An 18,447-nucleotide genomic window follows, 5' to 3' on the forward strand; every position below is an offset into this window, starting at 1 on the left:
ATTGCAGGGTTTGGTTCCTGTTCTGATTCAACTGCTACATTATCATTGGCTGCTAAAATGAATCCAAAGGCCAGTTTTAGTCTTCAACCTGTCATTATTGTACCCTGGAGGGTTTTAAATAGGTTTTCTGTCATGCTTCGCGTCCCCAATAGCAGGAGCAATGTAGCTTTTCTCATGGATTACAGCAAGTTCAGAAGAGCACTAAGAAAGTTGGTTTGGTTAATGAATAGTTTTAGTTTATTACAAACTAGGCAGATGATCAATTAGAGTTTTAAAGAAAAGCCACATATCCATGTAAATTCAAATAATATTGTTATATTGGAGTTTGTGTCATGGACAAATGAAAGGTTCAAACCCTTCAAATTTGTATGTAGGCAGATGCAGCAGAGTGGGAGTTTGTGTATGGGGTAAAGACTGCAAGATATATAGTGCTAATCACAAAAAAACCTAATAATAATCCAAATCCAATATGTTTCTTTAATCAGGTCGACTGATCTTGGATTAGATTTCATCAGTTGTTTGAAAATTGTACGACACACTAGGGTTCTGCATGGCCATTATATCCAAATATAAAATGCAGTGTGCTGACCTGGAGGGGGTGTTACACGTGGAAAGGTTGGATGTCAAGTAATCGCAGAGCTATCGTTGGTAATTTAACGAGGCAATTTAAAAATTTCCACTCACTACCTACAACAAAGGCTACTACTAGCTCCCCTGACGACTATCATTATCGTTATCACTATAAATGTAATGGTCCCCAAAATCGGGTCCATTTTATTTCATCTAAACCAAACTTTTCAATCTAAACTGACAGAAAAGGTCCCATTTGGCCAGGGTGCAATGCCTGTTTAAAGCTGACAAATATCATTATTTAGTTACCCAAAAATGTAACGGCAACCATTTTTCAATTCATTTAAACTTTATTTATATCGCGGCAATTCACAACCAAGTCATCTCAAGCCACTTTACATAATAAAGTCAAGACTATAAAGATATAGATCCCCCTTGAGCTAGCACTAGGCAACTTGGAGAGGGAAAACTCCCTTTAAGGGAAGAAACCTCCAGCAGAACCCGGCTCAGGGTGGACGACCATCTGCCTTGACCGGTTGGGGTGAGTGGAAAGTGGAGAGAGAGAAGAAAAAGAGCAACAAAAGCAACAACAAAAAACCGGGTAGGTTGGTTGGACCAGTAGCTGCACGCTGGAAGACACTCAGCTCCAAAGCCGGGGACACCTGCAGAAAGGGACAGACAGAGGGAGACAGAGAGGGAGAACGAAAACTACATGAGAAAGAAGACACTAATTTAATGTTATGCATTGGTAAACTATTTTTAAAAAAAAAGGTTTTTGACAAGGGTCCAGTGCCTCTTTAAATCATTATTTAGTTTCTCTTAAACCTAATGGCAGCGATTTCTATAACAGTCATTTAGGGCTTTGGCACTGTGTACTGTTTCTTGATGATTGACTGATTAATTGATCATAATTTAAGTTGAGGCTGATTTATCAACAACAGAATTTGCTTGGTAACAATCATAATGAAGCTAATTTAAACACCCTCTGAATTTACCTGAACTACCTCCTACCATGTACAATCATTGTCATATCGGTTGTTGCTTTGTACGCAACAATGTCTTATTCTCTGCCAAACTGTCAGGTTGTGAGCCAGGTGCCTGCTTCTTGTTGTTGTCTTTAAAAGGAGGGCGTCAACCATATGAAGTGTGTACGTATTTGCATGTGTGCACTTGTTTGAACTTGATGCATTACTGACAGGAGCAAGCCCTGGTGCAGCAGTGATCTATTGTTTTCCCTGGCAGAGATTAGTGGCCCCCAGGGGTCGATGCCACAAAGAGAGCTCTGTTACCCACTAGAGTTCTTTATTGTACCCTAAATTAACCCCATGGAGAGGAGAAAAAAAAAAACCCAGCATGGCAAATATAGAGCATGCATAATGTCACTGAGCAAACTGACAGCTGCGTAGTGCAGAAATTCCATGCTGCTCGCATCCATCAGTGATGCTCATCTTCCCCCGATGAGACGTGTTCAGTTTTTACTTTAAGACAATTCTAATGTCTGTTCAGTTTAACTCGTTAATCTAGAAAATGCATTTAGGGTTTTTTTCTACATCTTTACAGTGCCTGTGGAATTTAAATAACATTTTTGCCCCTTTGATTCTTATATTTAGAGCCCCTCATTTTATCATGTCGGAATAAAGAAACCACGTTGTTCAGTGTGGCTTAACGTCCTCTTACACGCTTGTTCGTGTTCATCTAAAACATGGACAGAGCTCTACATCCCCGAATTCTTCTAAGACCTCTCCAAAAGACGAATGGGGTCATGTTTACAAAGAAGAATAATCCTCTATTCTCCGCTGCCGACAAACAGGCCTGTCAATTGGCCTCATTGTCAACATCCTAGGGGACAGTTTTTTTCAAAGTGTCAAGATCAAAAGGCTTGACTGACAAAGCACGCTTTTTATTATTGCAGTGGCAACCCATAAGCTGTTAATGTTGGAAATTATAGTAATTAAGTACAAGCTGTACAAGCTTTGGATATCCACAGAGGCTTTGAGGAGTTAACCACAAACCCCCCCCCCCCCCAAAAAAACAGTCCCATAGCTGAGATAAAGAGGGTGGTATGTAAATATGGGCTCTTTGTACTGGTAAGTAGTACAGAGAGCTCGCCTGAGGTGTCTCCTATGAATCCAAGCAGCATGTGATTTATCAGATTTCAAGAAATGGTGTCTTTGATTTACAATAAGGCTTAATGACACAGGAAGGTTGGAGGAGAGAAAATTATAATGAATAGGTAAGCTGAAGAAGACCCTGCTGCAAAGGAATTGCGTACCGCTTCCAACCCGTGAGAAGTTAGTCCCCTGGCAAACTGTGTGTAAAACGAGCAACCTGCATTTTCTCTAGCATTTTGTGTGACATTATGCATTTTTGGATTAACTTGTAATCCCTTAAGACTCAGATCATCATCCATATGTTTGTGGCCCCATTCACTTCAGGAGGGAACTTTGTTGCTTCTTTGTTGCCATGTTTTAGCTGATCATTGAGTAGGCACCAGGTAAACTTCACCCTAATATGAATAAAATGTATCATTTAAAATTTTTGACCCTTTATCTTTTGTCACTTTTGACTGGTGATTGATTGCTGAGTGATTTACTCGTGTCCCGTAGAAAATGAATGGGGTTGGTCTTTGTGTTCGTCAGTGGAGCTTTATGGAAAGACTTTTGTGAGCTTAACTCACTGAACGGTGTGGCAGCGGCACAGAGATATTTTCTTCTAAACGTTTTTTTAATCAATCAGACATGCTCAATTATTTCTGCTTGAATATCAATCATTCATTGTTGAGACCAACAACTGAAGGACTGTGCGGCAGAGCAGTAACAGGGAGGGATCGGCACTCATAAAACCACCAGTTTAAAGGTATAACATTGAGCTTGCAAGTAAAAGAACACCGTTTCTAATGCATAATACAAACCAGAGACCCCATAACATGCCAGAATCGGCTCCGCTTTGTTGCGTAGGTTGCTTTGACGCTTCTGACACAGTGCACCTTGAATCTGTGCAGGGCACAAAGGAAGCAGTAGGTTATCGAGGCGTTCCAGGGAGAAACATGCTGCCCAGTCTCAGAGAGCTCCGTTGAAGTCACAGTTGGCTGATCCAGAGGCAACAAGACTGAATGACAAAGAACTAAAATGTGGAGAGGCCTGTTTAAGTGCATTAGCGCAAAATAGTGTATTACAAGGTATTTGCTCGTATCATTTTAATCTTGTTTGTGTTATTTAAAAGAATTCGTTCCAAAAGCAACATTCATCTGTTGTATGAAATGTGCGGGATTTAATTTCCCCGCAAATGTCCAGTTTTTTGAAGACAACTGATCCCAAATCAAAGCACATTGGCCCTTGGAGTGGCATTTTCCACAGTTTTTACTATTATTAGGAAATTTGGGATGTGGTGATAATACGAATAGCAGTCCTCGCATCTATCCATCCCAACGGGGCAATACATTGATTGTGGGTTGATTTGTATCCATATTTAAATAATATTTTGGATGGACGTGTTTCCATAAATGTTTGCATTACAGTACAGGCAGGTTCAGCAAGTTATGCAGCTCAGACTATCCTCTCCCCAGCAGTGCCCCCCCTGAGACTTTACTAGACCACACGAGATGTATAAAGTCTCCAGTGAAGATCTTAAGTGGAAGTCATCCAGGAGGCATCCTGATTGGATGTCTGACTCACCTCAAGTGACTCATTTTGACACGAAGGAGCAGCAGATCTATTTCAAGCTCACCTGCCAAAACTCCATTGCCAAACCCTTAATGGCTAAAGTAAACTAACTTTAAAGAATTTGTGGTGAGAAAGGCAAATATATATATATATATATGTATATACATACAAGTGTATATATGTACACACTGGTATACTGGAAACAAAGTGTGTCACTGTTATACGTACATATACACACTGGTGGGAACATTTTTATAATATTTAAATTGCAAGGTTGTGCAGAATCCACGGTGATGGGTTGAATTAATTGTTGTGATCACGACATTGCAAACTACTGCAGGAGACTGACTTACCGTTTCATTTTCTCAGTTGACGTCTCCTAATGGGACAGAAGGGTGTGCAGCCTTCAGTCCGACTTGTTGGTGATGCAGAGTGAGAACGACAGACACGGCTCTGTCCTAGCTATAGTTTACACTGCATCTACTGTTGGTAGTTGCCCTCTGAGTGGCCACTGCAGTGAAAGGCTGGTGGGCAGGGGTGACTCTGGCCTCTCCTCATTGTTTTCCAGAGCTTGGTATTCCTCTCGTAGCATGCCCTGGGCTCTAAAGGCTCTAAAGGATGTGCTTTTAAAGATCCCAGGCCCTCCTAATGGCCCAACTCACCTCGCCAACACACTTATAAACAAACACGCCCCTTGAACTTGATTTCTTCGATGCTCACTTCTGAAAAGAAAAAGTTAATTTTATCTGGAGAAATAATGTAGCGACAAACTTCAATTCCTTCCACATTATTTGTATATATATGTTTTAATCACACCCCCACCTCCACCTTCTCTATATAAACCCGTCTCTGCTTCACCCTTCCTCTCTCAGGCCTCTCTCTCTCTCTCTCCATCCTTTTTGCTGAATGTCCCGCTCAGCTGGCCAGCACCTTTTCACTCTTTGCTTAGGGAATTGTCCCCTGCATGTCAAGTGTAGCCATTAGAAGGAAGGGTTTAGATGAGAGGTGCTTTTCAGGTCCCCATCCCCCTCACCTTTGAATGGAGACAATAGAGCTGTTCTTTATGTTCAGATGACCACACACACACAAACACACACACACACACACGTGCAAGCGCACACGTGCACAGATTGCCAGGAAACTTTCTAGTGTCCTTCAGCAGTTGGGGCCTGTATGGCAAATTCACATTTCAAGCAACAGGCATATTACATAATAAAGCTATGATTGCTGTCTTTCACTGTAGTTAACCCTGTTGTGTTAAAGGCAACAATGTTGCTTTTAACACAACATTTTTCTCCCATTTAGGTAAAACACACACTTTTGTAGACTAAACTAAAACCATGAGTATGTTTTTGTAAGGATCACTAAGCTTGATCATGTTCCAATGCAATATATTATTTGACTGAACAAAGTGTTTCATTTATTAGGGGGAACAGAGTCACAGTGAAGTGGTTTTTGGTGTTTGGTGGGCAAACAAAGTACATGACTGTCACACCAAAGATCTGAGTTTGGACCCCCAGCTGTGATTAGGATTAGACAACAAATCACTTTAACGTTCGAGAAGGATTGTGGTGGCACTGGGCCTCATGCAACAACATTTTCATATTCTTGTGTTTTCAGACCTTTTTTGTGAAGCTTCCTCCTACAAATGTTGCATGTCAGATGGAGAAAACCCTCATCCCCAGACATGTTTGTTGTAAATCGCCCATTTGAGTTTGATGAATCCCACCTGTACGTTTGTGGAAGCTGATCACCCACTAACACCCACACTTTCCTAATTATGGCTAATTAATTCATGTTCTTCTCCATTTGTGTGCACTATCCAATCCTAAATACTATGTGGCTCCTAAAAGAAAGAAGAAGAATTTTACGAGAGCTTTTAAAAACCAGCAAGCAAAAACATTAAATATGAAGCAGTGAGAAGTGGGATTAGAGGACCACAGAAGGCAAAATAAATAAAAGAAATATCACATACTCTGATTACTGTAATGGAGTTTTAAAAATTGAAATTGCAAAACTCAGACCAATAAACTATTTAACTTTATGGGGCTTTATTGGTTAATTCAAACATTACAGTGGTCAGTTTTTGCCAAATCAAAAGTTCTATTTTTCATCTGCTATTTCTTTGAGTGTGAGGGACTAAGGAAGCAGGCAAGAGAAGACAGGTGTTTTTTTTTTAACAAAAGGTTGTTATTTACCCCAAAATGTGAAATAACAATATTAATATACTGGGCCCATAAATGGGGGTTTCACAAAACCTATCTAGTCTCATATTGCTCTAACACCATTATTTCTAAATAAACATTATAATCAACCAACCAAACCAACCCACAAACTGAACACACAAGGGAACATATATAATGGCTGATCAGACCTTTTAAGACACAAAAGTGGAAGCTGAAAGATAAAAACTCCCAATCAACGTGTGCAGAACAAAATATAACAATGAATCTAACAGATGCAACAGATTGTACAGCAGCTTGCCACCATCTGCAATCTACCTGGCCTTCAAAATACCAATGGGACTCTAATGCAGCATGAGTGCACATTTGATGCTCATTATATGAGGGGTTCGATACCCGGCCCCGGCTATATGTCGAAGTGTCTCTGGGCAAGACACTGAACCCCCTAACAGCCCATTCCCCTCCCCAGCTTTGCAGTGCTGGTGCAAGCCCGGTAGAAATTGGGGAGGGTTGCATCAGGACGGACAATGATCCGCTGTGGTGACCCTGAACTCATGGGATAAGCCAAAAGGACACAAAAAATATATATATAAGAGCCCTGTCTGCACTGTGAGTGGACCGCAGGAGTCATGGGCCATGGTGCTAAAGCATAACGTACCCCAACTGCTCTATTACACAGCACAAATGAGTCGTGTACTCCACCCGACCAATGGGCACAAACACTGGGCACTTTGCATTTCAAATCTGATATGATCTGGACATTGATGAAGTGATGCTGCTACTTTTCAATTGAGGAATGGGATTGGATCCGTGGAAGGCACTTTAAGGTGCACATGTGAACAGTCTACTAAAAAAAATTAAAAAAGATAAATAGACAGTTGTATGCCTGTATTAGTTCGGGCTTGTTCTGCTACAGTTTATGCAAAACAATTATACCTGGGTGTTGGTCTGGTGAGGGATTTGAAGATTGAGGAAAGTGTATGACTCACTGATTTACTCTGAGACACCTTGTGGACAGCACTTAGAGATGGAGTGGAATGGGGTTTGATTGATAGGTTTGTTGGTTGACATAGGCCTCATATTCAGAGGGTAATTAACTCCTTCGGGAAGGTGCAAGCTATTTGTATGTGACTGCTATGACAAGTCAACACCACTTGTAAATTATGCTCTTAGCTAGGAAAACAACACGAGAATCAAAAAGTCCCAAATTCTCTTATTTTTCATACTTGGCAGTTGAGACCAAATATGTTCACAGAAGCGATAGACTTTTGTTTTCACCACAGGAAGGATGATTGAAAATCTGACATTTAATGTTTATAGTCGTTGCATTTGATCGAAGTGCCTCCATTCAACACGTGGAAAGATTTTCTTTACTTCGACTTTTTCCGGGCAAAAGCTAATAAAAACATTATTGTAACATGTAAACAGTGTGCAGACACTGAAGTGGTAGGATTCTTTTTACTGCAAACAACACAACCTCACACCTTGAAATAGAACGACAATGTCAAGCTTGTGGACATTGGCTGTGGCCACAGAGAATGTCTGTAATCCTTCAGTGAGTAAACAAGTAAAAATGAGTTTTAATCGTCAACATTAAGCTGCAACAAAGAATTCTCAAAGGTTGTGGCTGCATATGTGGTGGATGAAATGTTCCACTATTGACTCCATCCAGCTTTCAAACCGCACCACTTTAGAATAGTAATATAACAAGTAATGTAAGGAGTTATTTTTGACAGGGACTAACAAGTAAAGTAATAATATTAATATTAAACAGAGCAATGAGTATCTTTCTCTATCTTAACTAAGTGATGTCTAAACCACAGAAACGTAATGTTGTACTGGTGGCAGAAATGTAATATATTGTGTGGGAACATTTTATTGACATGCCAATGTGAAGGGATAACAACTTTTGGGCTCATGCTAAACACAAAGTCTGGCCCTGGATTCTAAGAGCACACAATCTCAAAAGACCATTTGTCCACTCTTTTTTATTTGGGCTCCACAGGTGTCAGAGCACGTTATTCTCTCTACTCAGTCTTACAGCAGTGTGATTTTTCTGAGGAGTAAATGTGGACGATCCTAGGTAAAATCTCCTGAGAGCATGTCTTTGGCGAGCAGGGGGATCATTGTTGCCATTCCCGCCACCATGGATTTGCAGAAAAACATTAAAGCTAATGCAGTGTACAGTCTCCACGCTTGCCTTTCATGACTGACAAAGTCACTCATACCAGGAGATTAGCATGCTTCACCTCTAAATGGTTGTTGCTAATGTGCCCATGACGGACATGCTGCAGCATGCAGCAGATAGCCCCGTTTGCTCTATCACCCTCCAACTCGGTGTCCTCTCCATGCCTGGAAACATCCTCACTCCATCCTCCTCCCTTTTCTCTGACAAAGTTGCTACTTACTATGTGTTGAGTAGCATGAATGAGGCCTATCCTCCCCCTGCAGAAAAAAAAAAAAAGGCAAGATAACGCTCATGTGGCTGGTACACACATTCACACACAAACGTATTCTTCACTAACTTGTTTCACACATAATATTGACTTGCATGCACATATATTATAAGCCATGTGTTAAGGAAGATGTTGAGCGGCGGACTGCTGGACAGTAGATCACTTTACCACATTAGTACTGTTTGCTGTTTTTCTTCAATGGCTGTTTAATCCTTGTTGGGTGATTGGCATGAGGTTAATCTACCATGCAACTTAAACTAGCGCTACCTTGAGACACTGATCCTCTCTGCTCTGCCCAGCTCTCCCTCTCCCTGCTCTGACACAGTTTTGCTACACTCTCTGCCATGCTCTGCACAGCCCCTCAGCTAGCCATCTTTGTGAAACTAAAATAAATAAGGTTGTTAAGAAAAGAAGAGCTCAGCTCAAGCGCAGAACCTTTTAGGACTGAATATCTCTGCAGCACTGCCACAGCTGTTCAGTGGGTCTGTCTCACAGGAGGTGTCAGGATCACCTCTTCACAATGAGATGTTATGGATAATATTTTTTCTTAAAAATCATTTGAAAAATGTTCATCATTTATCTGGAAGGTAGGGAAACGGGCTTATTCTGAACAACCAGTCATAGAAAATGACATGAGCGGAATTTAACAGCGTAATCAGCTCTCATAAAGAGAAGACCTCACCATCCTGCAGATGTGATAAAGACACAGCTCTCTGTTTCAAGAACATCTGGGTAATGCCAAATGGAGCACACCTGTGTCTTGTGTCAGTCCTGTGTACAGTAGGATTCATGCTACAGCCTTATAAGGGCTTCTTTCCTTGTGGTCTTGTCATAATGAGAATTAAGGTCCAGCTGGCCTCCTGCATGTGTGAGTTATGAAATGAGTTGTCAGTATGGCATTAGTTGTCCGGAGCACCTCCCTTTCCCCTCTGGTAACTTTTTTGCTCAAAAAAGTAAAAAGTTTCCACATTGCGCATCCGTTTTCTATGTGTGGGTGGGTGTGTGTGTGTGTGTGCGCAACCAGACAATTGTCTGAGGCCTTGGCTGAGCCAGCTACTCCCAGACATGAGGTGGAGCACCTGTATACTGACTCACTCATTCATACACACAAGGACTTACACATATCTGCACACACACTGTGGATCGTCTGGCCTTGGGATTACAATTGGCTGCCTTCAAATCATCTAAAGCTCGGGAGTCACACAATGGGTTTGAGGCATTTATGTAAACAATGGACTCACCCTTCCATTAAGATAAAGACAATTTCACGATTTGTACTTTTTTTTTTTGTATAAGCGCTTTCTTCAAATGTGCCTTATTGACTGCTACATCTCAGCTTGGTAAAATCTAAGAAGAATTCAAAACAACAACAATAAGACAGTGACAGTAGTTTGTCATAGACAAAATTGTTAGTACCCATCCAGAAGAAAGAAACTACTTACAATTTTGTTTTTGAAATAATAAGTAATAAAAACTTGTAATGATAAGGCGTAACCAAAGTTTTCTCCATTTAAAATAAGCTAATTAACTGATTAATAACACAACTGAAGACATGTGATGATAATTATACAAACCAAATATCACTATAATGCAGTTATTTTTTTTCTGTCTGGCCCCATTTTTATTTGTTGTATAATTTGAAATATTCTGCTCAATGAAAGATTAAAAGCAAAGTCAGATTTTTATGTAGTTTATTTCTATTGTCAAGTTTTTTTCTTTTTATGATCAGCATTCAAAGACCTGAAAGCATCTTTAGCTGCCCAAATTACTCAAAGCTTGACAAGGAGAACTTCAAACTCCACTTCGATGGCTCAAATCTCAAATGAGTTGGAGGATGTTGACTTTTAACTTGAAATAGTAGCATATGATCTAAACCTGTCTCAAGCAATTAATGGTTGACTTCAGCCTTAGAAAGTCCTGAGACTTGACCTGTACTTGAATGAGTTTGAATTAAACAGCTCAAGTGATTTGACAATTGTCTTTACTGAGCTTGAGACTTGGTTCGACAGTGTTGTGGTTTGACATCAAGATGTCTTTAATGGGCTTCAGATATGACTTGGTGATATGACTTAGTGATATCTGGTTTGATATTTGGTTCCTTCTGTGATTAGGACACCTCAAGACTTGAGGCAAATGTCTTGTGACTCAAGTTACTCAACTTGGATTATTTCATTTGGAGCTTGAATTGCCCACGATGAGACAAAGACTATCTCAACCATATTCTGATGACCTGTGACTAAAACTTCATTTGGAAAATTTCTAATGCAAAAAACTTTAGATGTGACTTTTTGTGGAGAGCATGGGGCTCAAATGACTTGACACTTGAATCGAATGACCTATTGAATTCAAATTGCTTCGATTTGACTTCACTTGAAGGACTTTAATTTAGACATACCTTCAAGGAATTCATGGACTTGAGACTTGGTCAAACAAACCTAAGTTTGTCATTGCTGATGCCGTAAGTCCCTTCTGAGATATGTCCAAAAGTGTTGGTGCTGAGTTTCCTTTTTAACATTCCACCTCTCTCACGCAAGAACATGTCCAGCTAAGCACAAAGACCACACATTCCAACTAGGTCCACTGTGTGATCTGCAAATGTGACGGTGTTAACTTGCTGCTGCTGCCGCTGCTTAATATGTGATGATACCCATGTGTGGATTTTCTGTTAAATCCCTATGGCTTTACCAGCGCTTGGTAAGACTTAAACATAACCCTTTCCTGTTATTGCAGGGGATTCTCAGCGAAGCCAACCCAAATGGAGCTAAGTTACAACTGATCCAGCTGGTGTTGGGAGAGCATATAAGGCTCCTGGGTCTGTCCCAGATGGTCCTTCACCAATAAAACAGAAGAAAGAAAATGAGAGGATTTGGAACAAGACAGGAAAGCAGAGGTTGAGAAAAATGCAAGCAGGCAAAAAAAAAAGGAGGACAGAGAAAAAGAGAGAGACGATTAAAGATGGTTAACAGCAAGTAAAAAGACCTGTAGGAGAACTCTGATAAGATGAAGAATGTGGCCTTCTCTTCACATGTAGAGTCATCGCTCAAATTAACTTAGAAATGAACAAATTGTGAAACGGTGACGAGAACTGCTCAGAGATAGGTAGGCAGTGTTATCCAAGAGCAAACATGTTTGTCACCTACACAAATTCAGGGCATCGTCGCACTGCCTTTCTTTTCTCTGTCCTTATATAAGGTCTTCAAGATAAGGTCTAAATGAGCATATTCTTATTAAAATAGAAGGTTGACTCTGTCCATGTGATCCACTTTATGGCCCTATGCCACCTGACTCGTGAGGCCCAATCTAATCGGGTCACTACAGCCAGTTCACCGCTTCAGAACCAGGCCTTACCTCAGCTGATATGCATGTGGTCAAGAGAAGGAAGTGGCTGAGATAACTGAGGCGTTTCTCAGTGAGACAAGCATGAGGTAAGACATCAGGAATCTCTCACGGTGCACTACCTCAGACTGTAGGCGCACAAATGCCACTGGATGTCAATGATGGATGTGTCCATAAAAATAATAATACAAAAAACACACACACCCCAGAGGTGGTACCTAATTTAGGCACTGGGCTCTGGTTCATCATTGATTGTCTCCTATGTTAGGAGAACACACCGTGACTCATAATTTCACAGTATGAGGTTGGCTAGGTTTGCTTGTAATTAAAGGCTGTGTCTGCTCTTGTTCAAGCACAATGTGTGTCAATTCATTAAAGCTACAGGGTAAAACCTTTTCCCTTTTTTTTTGGTCGAAAGCGTCTCCAAAAGTCATCTTATTGTGACTTCAATTCGAGTGAAGTCAGGCTCATTGAACATCCCTGGCAGTGGTAAAAGTTTGAAGGAGGCCCATTCTTCTAACCAATCAGAAAAGTCAAATATTCCTGCTGTGCCAGTGGGTTTTGCAGCGTTCTAAGTTGTTGTCATTGCATAATGACCACCTGAAGCACTTTGCTGCATGTGGAGACAGACAGTAGAAGGACAGTAGAAGGGCAGGGAGAGGGACTGCTGGGCAGAGCAGAGCGGATGGATCTCAAGTCTCACACTAGACCCACGCTTAAGTTGCATGTTTTGGTTTTAAATGATTTGACACGTAATTTTCCCAAAGGGGGAAAAAACCTTAAATAAGTAGCAGATGTGTTTGAGGAAATGCATTGCAGACGAAGATGTACAGCTGGCAGAGTTAGTTCTTGTCTCGTCTTGTCATATGCTCAAAAGCTGTAATGTTTTTCTTGTTTAACAGTAACCTGTGCAGCTCATTGGCACGATCACAAGGAATGTTCAGAATGCAGCAGAAAAGGTCAACAATAAAAGTATTTCGGAGACATTAGATTGCTCACAATGGACGCCTACTACAAGAGATGTCTTTGTTGTGTGTACTCTCAGCTCATCACAGAGGTACAGCACAGGCACAGATCCTGTTTCACTGCAGTAATCTGAGATTTGACCAAAAAAAAAAAAAAAAAATTGTAAGGGAAATCAGCCTTTAGAGGGAGGGTAACTTCAGATGGTATCTCCCCTACTGCATCATCTAAGCCAGAGACAATCAAAGGCTGTGTGTGGCACACTCATTCACCCTGATCCAGAGCCAAGACGCAGCAAAATAAATCTTGATCTAAATGATATCCACAAAGCCAAACCATTTGTCCACGCCCAGAGAAGACCCCACACCCCAAGCCATCCATGGCCTTTTTGCCTTTTTTGCTTTGGATTTTCTGCCCTCTGCACTGACTCCAATAAACACACGAGCTAAATCAACAGGAATGCTATGTGAACTTGACTCGTCTTATAATGAGCAGAAGTGAACGCTCCCGTGTCAATGTCCATCAAAGGTTCTTTAGTTTTACTTCTTCCTCACTTCTTGTTTTTCTCACTTGGCACCAGGAATGTCTTTGAAAAAAGGGAGCTTTGTTTTCCCACACACTGTCAGAGAGGCTACGTATAGGTGATGTACACACACACACACACACACAGAAATTTTTAAATAACAAAAAAACTTGTATATGAGGAATAAATTATAATGTAGCTATCATTTTTTCAAAATAAGAGCTTCATTTTTGTTCATTATATAATGCAGGTACTTTTTAAAGATCCAAAATTGTACAATACAATACAAAAACAACACACATCTCCCACCTGCGTCCCCTCATAATAAAGATGCCAGCAGGTAATATGTGTCCGGCTATTTATTCTAGACCAAGGGGTTTTTCCATAAGGTCATGCAACGACATGCACAGTGTCTGACACACAGCAGGGGATGATGGTGCCCTGACAAAAGCCTAACTCTTGCTCCTTCTACATAAACTAGTGCAGTTGATCACGTTGGAAAATAATGTCTGAATTGCTCTCTCTTATTGTGGTCACTATCACCACATGCCACCAAACATCTAAACAGCTCCTATGTTCCTTCATACACATTCTCTCAGAACAAAGCCTTTTCTCTTCTGTTGATGCCACAGCTTGTCAGTCTTCTTGACTTTGACTCCGGCCACCGCCGCCACCACCACCACCACCCCTCCTCTCTGCATATTTTGGTCTTGTGTTTTTGGTATGCTCATGAAAAGACCCGCAAAGACAGGACAATAGGGCACCTGCCAGCATAATGAGCCCTCACAGAGAAATGCAGCTGGGGCTGAGAGTCATACAGGAACGCTGATGATGGTCCCACTTTAAAGTGGTCAGAGATGATCTTCACTCACACCTTTTACTCCCCCCCAGCTGGAATTTCCCCTCTGACACACACACACACACACACACAAAGTAGTCATGCTTACTTATGAGTGTGCCCACAAATACACGGAAAGAGCTCTGAAGGCAAATATTCAGAGCCAGTTTTCCCTGTGTTTGTCACAAGAGAGTTTTTAAGTAGTTTCATTCACCTACAGTGCCACAATCACTGCCAGCCTATGAGTTAGCTCACTATCATTCACACTACGTCACCTGAATGTGGACAGAAACTATGCTCCTCTGAAACAAAAGCCAGACTGTTTACACACCGGTTCTACATATAACTCCTATGAGCACATGTGACATTAGTCACCAGGATTCCTTTCCCTTTTATAGGTTGTAAGGAAAAAAAAACCCTCATCACTTCAAAATAACATCAGTGAGCTAAATTTAGCTGGTCAACAGTTCCAGGGAGTTGATTCCAGAGCCATATGGTGTTTTCTCAACAAACATTTAGAATTTTATTACAAAGTTAGAGCCTTTTCACACCTACCTTATTTAGCTTGGACCTTTGGATTATTTAGATTGGTCTTATAAAAAATAGCAGTTGTGAACGGTGAACCAAAATTGTGTCCCAACCCAAAGAGGTGGTCTTGGTCCAGATCAAATAGTGTGAAAAAAAACTGCATGGTTTAGACTTTTGGACCAATTACAGAAAGTTGAGGCAGGCTATTGCCACCCATTAAAAAAAGATTAACAGAATGAAAACTGAGCTGTGGGAGCACCTGGAAACGTGGGGAGACGAGACAGTAGATTTCAGCTTGGCCCAAGGAACAAATAAAGCCCCCCCCCCAAAAAAAAACACATAACACTGCTGAAATGTTTTGTTTGTTTCTTTCTGAGAGGGGATATGAGAGGATGGGAGAGCAATCCCTTAAAAGAAGCTGGAGCAGCAGCCCATTAAAATGTGGTCCCACAATGGCAATGATGACACAAACCTGCAATGTGAAACCAAAGCTAACTCGATTTACTAAATCCGTGAACCTGGGTTCTTGGTCCTTGGTGGTGTGAAAATACCCTTATTCAAACTGCAGCTCCTCACTGGGAGCTAGAACATTTAACACATCCTCACCAGGCTACTGAGCTCCACAAAGCAGAACAGGCCACAAAGACCCAAACACATCACTCAGGTGCAGCATATGATTGCGTTTTGCAATGGAAGAATTAAGATGCTGTCTCCTGATGACACTTTTGTGTTGGGAATATATATTACTCCATACAGAGACTTTAACATATTAACCCATAGACACAGGTGATTCATCCCGTTACTTTACCAAATCCGGCTTCACAGTAAATCGGGATGTTGGAATTCTTTAATGGAGACTGTGTTATTTCACCGAGCACAAGAATAACAGTGAATAACAAGGTGAATTTGGATTGACTAAACTCTCTGAGTGACCCAGTGGCAAAAGCCTGTAAGTTGGCCACAGTACTCTGCACACCCAAAAGTCCTGTGACCACCGTGCTCCGCTGCCTCAAAGGAGTCATCTCTTTGTTAGGCATGAAGATAACAACCAATGTGCAGTCAGACAGTGAAGCAGTGAAGCCCTATTAAACTCCACAGGTTCTCCCTGTGCTTGCGTGAGTTTCCTCCTACAGTCCAAAGACATTCATGTTAGGTTAATTGGTTCTGACTGTCTTTTTTTGGTTGTCTTTTGTTCTTGCATCTACAGCATTTTGCATATTATTTTAATGCAACAACCTTTTTTTTTGAAACTTCAGCGAAGTTACAGCTGTAGGATTGATTTTCACAACCTCTCACGCCCCCTGCTTTGATACAAATGCATCAATACTAAGAAGCTGACGTTACATTGTTATTTAGGAGAAGAGAAAACAAACACTAAAGATCACTCCTTTCCAACCACCCCATCATCTCCGATCCCTCCCCCCCCAGCATTATGTTGTTCTACGTCTGTACTGGAGGTGAGTGGCAGTGATCCTGGAGCAAGCACTAGCCACCGTAGACAACACAAATGAGGGCTTTGTGGCCCCTGAGTGTCTCTTCAGTACTCTGGGAGTCAGGAGGTCAGGATGGTAGAAGGTGGGGTGGGGAGGTGAGAAGGTTTAATGCCTGATGGGAAGACATACTTTGGGGGAGGGGAAGGTCGAGACGGAGGCTGGGTTGACAAGGCTTCAGTTGTTTTACTGAACCGGGCAGGAACAACCCTGACATTATGACACTCAGGACGCATGAAAATACACACACACACACACCATCCACTTTGCCATGTTGCCCCGTCACCTCCTTCACTGCAGCATTCAGCAGGGAGAAAGTCAAAGCAAACAGAATTACTGATGTGGTAACAACAATTAGAGGCAGTGTTAATGCTACTGGGTAAATACTGGACATCTGTAAAACCACAGGCTGGTGTTGGTGTCGGTGTCAGTCAGCTTGAATTTGTCTTTACCAGTAATCATTTGTAAAACATGAACAGTGCTTCTTTGTCTTTTAAGTGAGCATGTACATGCTGACAAGCATCAGGAGCCGCAATGCTGCTCCACAGTTCTTCAGCTTTTAAAATGCGCGTAATGATTAAAAAGGCAATAAAGAGGGAAAAAATTAACAATATAGAATGCAGACATTAAGAATGATAGGATTAATGAGGGTTTTTTGCTCATTAGTACTCACAAATATGCTTTCAAGTCGTAAAGCCTTTTTACTCCTTCAGTAATCCTCCTGTGAAAGAGAGCTTGCATGGTCCACATTGCTCCTAAGGTCAAAATGTGGCTGGGTTGTAGAGGAGAAGTAAACAGGGGTGGAATAAGCCTCCTGTCTGAGGGGGCCCATACCATAAATCCTTGGAATAAGAGTGCCTATACATGAAGCTGAAACAAAGGCCCAGGCTTTAATCGCCAGTAATAGAAACACTGCTGTGTTAGCTCAGGGGATTCAGTTGTTAGCAAACAACTGTACGGAGGCCTGTAAATGCAAAAACCCAACCAAATGTAAGAAAATTTCCAATTTTTAGAATTTAGAAAACAACATTTCACACAAACTGGAAAACGTTTCAGCAACTACCATAAAATTTTACAAAACATTTTGCAAAACAACATTTTTTTTAAAACAGGACATTTAAAAAAAAAAACCCACACAAAAACATTTCTGGAAAGTCAGTTACATTTCAGGTTACAGAAGAGGCACTGCTGCCACCTGACTGGAGCAGTCTGGGTTGACTTTAGTTCTGTCTAATCAGGAGCAAGCAGTGCCGTCCCTGCCGGTTATGTGATCTGAAATGTCGTCGGTTTGGTACAATGCTGTTCGCTCTTGCGCCAATAGGCCCCCGTACAAAATCTTTAAGAGACATTTAATACTACAAAAAGCCTAAATTTGGGAATATGTGAGTCATCTGGAGAGTCATCATCAACATGCTTGGCTCATTCCTCCAGGCCACACAGCCGAATAGGAGCAATGTGAAGGCAGAAGAATTCCTGGCCCTGGGCAATGAATAGTCATAAATTCATTAGTGAATGTGGCTGATTTGGAAGAATGAGTGCAATTGCAGTGATAAACTAACTGACCCTCTCAACTTGGCAGCTGTCATGACCTCAACCTGTGGCAGTATTAGATGTAGGAAGGGGGGGGGGGGGGGGGGGGGGGCGGGCAGAGAGACAATATTTGTTTAAGCTGATAACTGGGGGGTTGTAGAGGTTGTATGTGTGAATACATATTTGTTTTTATTGTCTTGATTATGGGGAACAAGAGTGAGCATGACTTTGGCAAAGTGAGAGAGTATGAGAGCATACAAAGCAACACATCTGTAGTTATGCTGTAATGATTATTGGAGAGTACATTTGCAAACACGTGCAAAAACACACACACACACACCTCTGATGTGATCCTGCAAGAGCCAGTG

Source organism: Channa argus, chromosome 9 (genome assembly GCF_033026475.1).
Source record: "Channa argus isolate prfri chromosome 9, Channa argus male v1.0, whole genome shotgun sequence".
NCBI lineage: Eukaryota > Metazoa > Chordata > Actinopteri > Anabantiformes > Channidae > Channa > Channa argus.